Source organism: Microtus ochrogaster, chromosome 1 (assembly GCF_000317375.1).
Source record: "Microtus ochrogaster isolate Prairie Vole_2 chromosome 1, MicOch1.0, whole genome shotgun sequence".
In the NCBI taxonomy this organism is placed as follows: domain Eukaryota; kingdom Metazoa; phylum Chordata; class Mammalia; order Rodentia; family Cricetidae; genus Microtus; species Microtus ochrogaster.
The window spans coordinates 52,780,296-52,788,626 of record NC_022009.1 but is presented as its reverse complement, the minus strand read 5'-3'; positions in this window follow the sequence as shown (position 1 = coordinate 52,788,626).

Genomic DNA, 8,331 nt, shown 5'->3' with positions numbered 1-8,331 from the left:
TAAAAACTACTTATGAGTGAGTACATGTGATAATTGTCTTTCTGGGTCTGGGTTACCTTACTCATAATGATGTTTTCTAACTCCATCCATTTGTCTGCAACATTTAAGATGTCATCATTTTTTTTTTCTGCTGTGTAGTACTGCAGTGTATAAATGTACCACATTTTTCTTATCCATTCTTCAGTCGAAGAGCATATAAGTTGTTTCCAGATTCTGGCTACAACAAACAGTGCTGCTATGAACATAGTTGAGCACATGCCCTTGTGGTACAACTAAGCATCCTTTGGATATATACCCAAAAAGTGGTATTACTGGGTCCTTAGGAAGTTTATTTGAGTCATAACATCCATTAGTTCCCTTATTTCTCTGTTCATTTTTGGTCTGACTGACCTGTCCAGTGGTGAGAGTGGAATGTTGAAGTCTCCTACTATTAGTGTTGGGGTTTAATGTATAATTTAAGCTTCAGTGATGTTTCTTTTACATATGAGGGTGCCCTTGTATTTGGGGCATAGATATTCAGTATTGAGATTTCTTCTTGATGGGATTTTTCATGTGAATAATATGAAATGTCTTTCTTTGTCTCTTTTGACTGATTTTTGTTTAAAGTCTATTTTGTTAGATATTAACAAAATAACCAAGTTGTTTCTTAGGTCCATTTGATTGGAATATTTTTCAGAACCCTTTACTCTGAGATGATGTCTTTCTTTAAGGTTGAGGTGTGTTTCCTGTATGCAGAAGAAAGATGGATTGTGTTTTTGTATCCAGTCTGTTAGCCTGTCTCTTTATAGGTGAACTTAGTCCATTTACATTAAGGGATATTAATAACCAGTAGTTGCTATATCCTGTTAATTTAGTTATCATTGTTGGTGATGTTAATTTATGCATTTTTCCCTTCTTTGGGCTTTGCTGCTATGAGACCATCCGTTGTCCGTGTTTTTGTTGATGTAGTCAACTTCCTTGGGTTGGAGTTTTCTTTCTAGTACTTTGTGTAGAGCTGGGTTTGTGTCTAGGTATTGGTTAAATCTGGTTTTGTCATGGAATATCTTGTTTTGTCCGTCTATGGTGATTGGAAGTTTTGCTGGGTATAGTAGTCTGGGCTGGCATCTGTGGTCTCTTAATGTCTGCCAACTACTTGACCATGACCTTCTGGCTTTCATGTCTCCAATGAAAAGTCAGGTGTAATTCTAATTCTGATAGGCCTGCCTTTATATGTTACTTGGCCTTTTTCCTTTGCAACTCTTACTATTCTTTCTTTACTCTGTATGTTTAGTGTTTTGATTACTATGTGGCAAGGGGACTTTTTTTTTTGATCCAGTCTACTTGGTGTTCTGTAAATTTCTTGTATCTTCATAGGCATATCTTTCTTTAGTTTGGGAATGTTTTCTTCTACAATTTTGTTAAATACATTTTCTGTGCTTTTGAGTTGAACTTCTATACCTATTATTCTTAGGTTTGGCCTTTTCATGGTATCCCATATTTTCTGAATATTTTGTGTTAAGCCTTTGTTAGATTTAATGTTTTCTTTGACTGACGAGTCTATTTTCTTTATTGTGTCTTCAGTGCTTGAGATTCTCTCTTCCAACTCTTGCATTCTGCTGTTCATGCTTGCATTTGTGGTTCCTGATCATTTTCTCATAATTTCTGTTTCTATAATTCCCTCAGCTTGTGTTTTCTTTATCATCTCTATTTCATCTTTTCAACTCTTGAATAGTTTCTTTCATATGTTTGATTGCTTTTTCTTGGCTTTCTTTAAGGGATTTCCTGATGTCTTCCAATTTTTTTGTTTGTCTTTTATCCATTTCTTTCAGTGAATTTCTCATTTCCTCTTTAATAGTTTCAAACATTCTCCTGAAGTTATTTTTTATGTCATTTTCTTCTGCTTCATCTATATTTGGTTGTTCAAGTCTTACTGTTGTAGGGTCTTTAGGTTTTACTGGTAACGTGTTGCTCTTTGTGGTGTTGTATGTGTTCTTACCTTTTCTACTCATCTTTTCCTCTAATAGGTGTGGTTGGGGCTGTCAGTGATTCTGTTGATTAATCTTCTAGGTGCCAGTGAATACAAGGCTCAGATGGTTGTTCCTTGTCATACAGTCAATGCCACAGTTCTAGTTACCCCTTTGATCACTCCGTGTTCCTGGAGGTCACTCAGCACTCCTGGGCTTTGTTCTACTCCCTTGGAGTTTGCTGTCTTAGTCCTCCTCTAGCTTAGGTTTTCAGCTTTGACCTGTTTTTGTAAATCCTGGTCTGGATCCATTCCTGCAGAGGTCCCTGGCTTAGAGTTGGTCTTACAAAGCTCTCTGACTCAGGTCTACTCCCTCAGAGTTCCCAGGCTGTGGTGCACCCAGACCTGCAGAGGATCTGCCTCAAGCCTACTTCCTCTGAGGTCCCAGACTCATGCCTGGACCCACAGAGATCACTGGTTCCTGCCTACTTTCTCGGAGGTCCCAGATTCATGCCCAGACCTGCAGGGGACTTGGCTCAGGCCTAGTTCCTCGGAAGTCCTAGACTCACACCCAGACCCACAGGGGTCCTGGTTTAGGTCTACTCCCTTGAATGTTTCAGATTTACATCCAGGCCCTCAGCAGTCTCTGTCTCACTCATTCAGCGGTTGCTCCCCTGTACCTGCTCCTGTTAAGTTCCCTGTCTCAGGTCTGCTCTGGCCCAGGTCACTGGCTCAATTCTTGTCTGCCATTGTCCCTGAGCTGGATCCACTCCCGCAACCATGGAGCTTGCTCACTCTGGCCTAGGTAGCTGATTCAGTCCCACTCTTGTAGAATTTGTTGCCTCAGGCCTGTTTCAGCCCAAGGTGCAGTTCGTTGCCTCTGGCCTACTTTGGCCTAGGTTCTAAAAGTTTTTTTATCCTTGACCAGCACTCTTCCTTCCAAGGGGTACTTTTTATACATTGTCAAATACATCTCCTGATGGCATTCATGTTTTGATCTTAGTTCTGGCCTTGGAAACTGCATAAAACAACCACTGAACAACCAACCCCCAAACCAATCCTTCTGTAACAGACCTAAAAGAGTTTAAAGGCAATTACAGCACCTTTTCCACTGACCTCCATGTTTCCAACCATCCCTGCCTTCTTGCTCTCTTGGCCTATCTTTTCTTTCCATTGATGACATCCTTTAAAAACATTCAGGTTTGCTTGATTGACAAAGGAACAAAGCTACCTCACTGCTACCCTTTGTGGAAGAGTTTGCATGTACCCTGATGAAAATCTGTCATTGCTATATTTGCTGTGAACCTCATAGCCTATCCAGTCATGTTGGACCTTCATTTTGCTTCCCCCGTGACTTCCTACTATTGAAAAATACTTCCTAGTTTCTTCTGGTGATGGTGTTCACATCTACGTCATCTATCAGGAAATGACCACAAATTTGGAACAGACACATGCTTTGGGAAGATAACACACCTACAGCTAGCTTTGCCAATAATGCCTTTGTGTCTGTACTCATTGATAGACATTGCTTCCTCTGTGTTCTTCCAGATTTTCCCAAACTGCTTACAACAGCTGGAAAAAGAAAAATTCTAAGGCCACAACTCACCGTAGAATACAATGATGACCTTGGTAATGCTGACATTTTTTACTAGGACTCCTCTCAACCTCTTGGCCTTTTGTTTTCCTTGTTTCTTTTCTTTCTTGTTAGGTAATCATCAACTCCCGCACTAATGTATGCCACAGCACCACCCCAGCACTTCCCAGAACAAGCCCCTGGGAGGCAGTACTGCAGACCTTTGCCTTTAGGCTTTCCCTGCCTTCTTCTACCATCTCAAAGAGCTGACTCTGATGCCTATTCCCTTTGCTGGACAAAGTCCTCACTCAGTTTAACTGGAAAAATCTTCAAACTGCAAATCTCTGACTCTTTGGAGCTAAGGAGAGACATTCTCCTCTTGCTAATTTTAACCGAATTGCTTTCTGTAAGTGTTATAGTAAAGTGCTTTAAAAATTACATGCATATCGACCCTGAAACCCAAAATGGCTATGTGTGACCCCCAAAGCATTATTTGCTCATGGAGAAGATCCTTGACCTACTTTGATTGCTCACTGTACATTTAGAACTAGAAGAAAAGGAAAATTAAAAATTATCCTAAACGGTAATATAATCACTCAACCAGAAGGAAAGAACTTCAGATTAATTATTAAGTGCCTATTATGGAGAAAAGTTCATTTAATCTTAATAACTTTATATTATTGGAATTATCATGGATTTTTTACATAAAGATGAAGAAACTTGGGGAGATTGAGTAACTTGAGGGAGCACTGAGACAGGAGATTCCAAATCCACTCATATTCATCCTATCTGACCTCACTTACTCTGGAACAGCTGGAACAAAGAGACCTGAACACCGCGGTTGATGTTCTAACAAGTCTGACTTCTTACAGACACACCAAAATTTGAGTAGGCATGAAAGTCCTGGTGTAATGAGTCAGAAGACAACAAAACAACACAAAGCGATTTCGGAGGAATGCTATAGTCCAGAAGAGCTCCATGACAGACCTGTGTTTAGAACACAAGGCCCTGGATTTTCTCCCCCAAACAATGGAGAAACAAGTAAACAAGGGTCTCCTATCCTCTTTCTCCTCTTCAGAGCTTATGATTAATTTTGAATTTGTTTTTTCATGGACTGCAGATGTGTTCCCAAGAGCCCTATCTTCCTCATGATTAGCCTGCCCAGTTAATCTTACCATAGAGTAGAGTGCCTTCCATAGGTGACTGATTTTGTTGTTGGAGAAAACGAAAACTCACATGGAAAGATCAAAATTTTGGGCATTAGCTGAAATTCCTAGATAATCTACTTTCAAGTCAATCCGTTTCGCTGTCTTGAGGGTTTCAGTGTGAAATTTTCAAATATTCAAGAAAGTCTATAAGACAGTCCAGGACAACAAAATCACAAATCTTGGGTTTGCAATGAACATTTAATTTTTTAAGGTCAAAACTTTTCTCTCAAGCCTTCAATTTCAATTTTCAAATGTTTGTTTAGTTCTTTTAAATAAATCCTTAAAAATCTATTATTTATTTTATTATTATGTTCTTAAAGCCGTGTTCATGGAGTTGGCGTGCACACATGCCATGGTGCACATGTGGAGTGAGAAGACAGTTTGCAGGAGCCAGTTTTTTCCTTATGCCTGTGGCTCCCCCAGGTGAACTCAGGTTCAGTTGCAGTGGCAAGAGTCAATTTTATCCTTCTGTGTGTCGGTCTGGGGGTAAACTCACTTGACTAATCTTCTGCAACTTTCAAATATTATTGTCAGGTCTCGCTATATGAGAATAGGAGAATAAAACTGATCTTAAATGATCTTTGATTAATCTAAAATTATTATTATTTTATGTATGTGGGTATTTTCCCTCCATGTATGTCTACATTGCATGTGTTATGTGGTGCACACTGAGGCTTGAAGAGAACAGGAACTGGAGTTAGAGACGGTTGTCAGCCTCCATATGGTGCTAGGAATTGAACCCCAAGCCTCTGGAAGAGCAGCCAGGGCTCTTAAACACAGAGCTATCTCTCCAGCCCTAATTCGTGATTTTTCTTATTAATCCCAAAACAAACCTTTCCTAAATAAGTCTACATAGGAAGTCAGTAAGTTCCATTAAAACATATTCTTAAATGTACAATAATTAATTCTTCCAAGAATTTTGAGTGCCTAAAACGACACATTTAGACCCCAAACAGGTAGGTTATGAACTATAGTAAGGACATATCAATTTTTGGAGCTAGGAAAAACTTTGCTTTCTCTGAGGTAAGTAGCACACATCCTTCATGCCCTTTTTAAACAATGAGGTAATACAAACACATTTCTTTATTTGCTCTGGCTGCCAGGAAACCTGGAGTCAAATTAAAGCTCAGATAAAATGCTTGCTGACACTATTGAGGTACAATTTTTTCTTTTATATTGGATCTGATTTTTATATTCAATCCCTATGTTACTGTCTTATGACATATTACAGGTCCTTTGTGAGAAGAAAAATGTTATGAATATAAATAAATAGGGAAGTATAACCAGAATGTTATTATTACTAGGTGCCCGTGGGATAGTTCAGAGAATCCATAACCATCATTTAAAAAAAATCAATGCCTGCAGCTGCTAGGGTGGATAACTGGTTATAACGCCTGGGTGTTAACACTTTTCCCTTGGGGACATGTGTCTTCAGCCCTCCCAATGGTGTACTTCATAGCTAGAGTTTTAACTTATGCCACACCAGGGTGCCTGCCTGTAAACCCACCACTCCAAAAACTGAGGCAGGAGAGTGGCCATTTTGAGACCATCCTAGGTTATAAAGCTCCCGCCCAACCTAAGAGGTTACTTAAGTTTTTGGTATTGCTTATGCACTAAATGTTGAAATGTCACTGGCTCGTTAAATACATACTGAACGCTTACCGTGGGATAGGCCTCAAGGGGACGGAGAAAACAAGTATATTCAATGAGTAAAAAAAAAAAAAAAATTACTCTGCCCCTATACTTTAGTATAGTATGGAAAATATTCATTTATATTGGTATTATCCATTGAAAAATAGAGTTTAAACCATATTATACAGAATATAAGGGCAAAAACAATACATTGGGGAACTATGCTAACAGTACAAAAGATATGCAAGCCATAATGCTATACAAATACATTCAGCTCATAAAACTGGTAAGAGAAAAAAATAACGCTATACAAAATAGAAGAGAGAAGGAGATATACAAGCAGCTTGCTGTGTTGGGAAAGCACATGGCCACAAAGCAAAGATGCTTGGGTCTTCTCCAGCAGTCAGGCAGACACACTCTACCATCACTGTGCTGATAACTGGGCAGGCTGGAAATAATCAATGCTGGTGAAACTGCAGAGATGTGAACCCTGTCACACTGAACTAAACAAATATATGGAATAAAATCAGCCCTTTATGCAGTCATCTTATTGCAGCTATTAAAAATCTTTGCTGGTACTAGAACAGGTATGTTTCTTATGAATTATTTACAGTCAGGCACAAATAGCTCTATTGATAACAGTATTTATATTGAATAAAGTATATTTCAGCATCAAGTAATATATTGTATTAAAATGATAGTTGCAATTAATATTTTTCTGTTAGATAAGACAACAAAAAGGCTAGTCTGTGCATGTATGTCTGGAAGTATGTTTGTATGTGTAATTTAATATTAAAATTTCGTACCCCAGTACAAACACGTGTATAATTTATGGAAGTCAAAGTGTCAAAGTTTACACCAATAGTTTACACTGGTCACTCCAGTGTTTCAGGAGAAACTGCACGGAATAGAGATGTTCTTGTTGCACGTATTTCTGTATTTGGTTTGGTAAAACTACCTATTCCAACAATAGCAACAGTAAGCGAATGGGCACATATATTTGATAATACCATAAAAATGATTTTAACTCGGTGGTAGTGCGCTTGCTTTGAATGAGTACATTTCAAGTTTGATCTCCAGCACTACAAAATATAATAAAAAATAAAAGTGCTAATTAGCTAACTTCATTCCCTCCTTTTAACCCCCCACCCCTTCTGCTGGTTGCTACGACAGAATCCAGGTCTTGTGTATTTAAGGTTTGAGCTATACTTCCAGGCAGAGAGCTAACAAGGGGAGTTTACCAAACACTATTCTAGAAAAGTTTAACCTGACTCAATTCCTAACATAACTTTATACAATGCTAACAGTATGGTATTTACTGTTCATCCTGAAGGACGGAGGCTCAGAGAGGTCAATATCACCTGCCCAAGATTATACCTTTACTGGAAACAGACTAGGAAGTAAATCTAGTTTGCTTTCAATGATATATTCTAGCAAAAATTCAATGAACTATTCCATTACCAGTAAAAATCACAGACCCATCATAAACAACTGGTGTGTTTTGGGAAGCTGCCATTTTGAACACAGATCTGTTGCTGTTGTTGTTTCAAGTCAAGTCTCTTTGCTTCACAGACCAGCCCTAATCCTGAGATTACCATGCATACTATGAAGCCGGGTTTATGAGGTATGTTTTGATAACCAACTTTATAGTCTGAAGAAAGTGACTTTGTGATCTTCTGTTTCCTCTGCATGCATAAATGAATATAAAGTATTAACAATGTTTTGTCTTATGCTATTCCCAAGTAATTGCCAAGAACTGTTCATTCTATCCTAATCTCAATCAACAACAAATAAAACTGGACAACATCAGAAATTCAACGTCTTAAAAATAGTGAAATGTGTTTTTGATTACTTTTCTTTTCTTTTTTAAGCATTTTTTTTTGAAATAAGGTGCTGCTATACATAATCGAGAACCTACTCTGTAGACTAGTCTGCCCTAGAACTATACATAATCGAGAACCTACTCTGTAGACTAG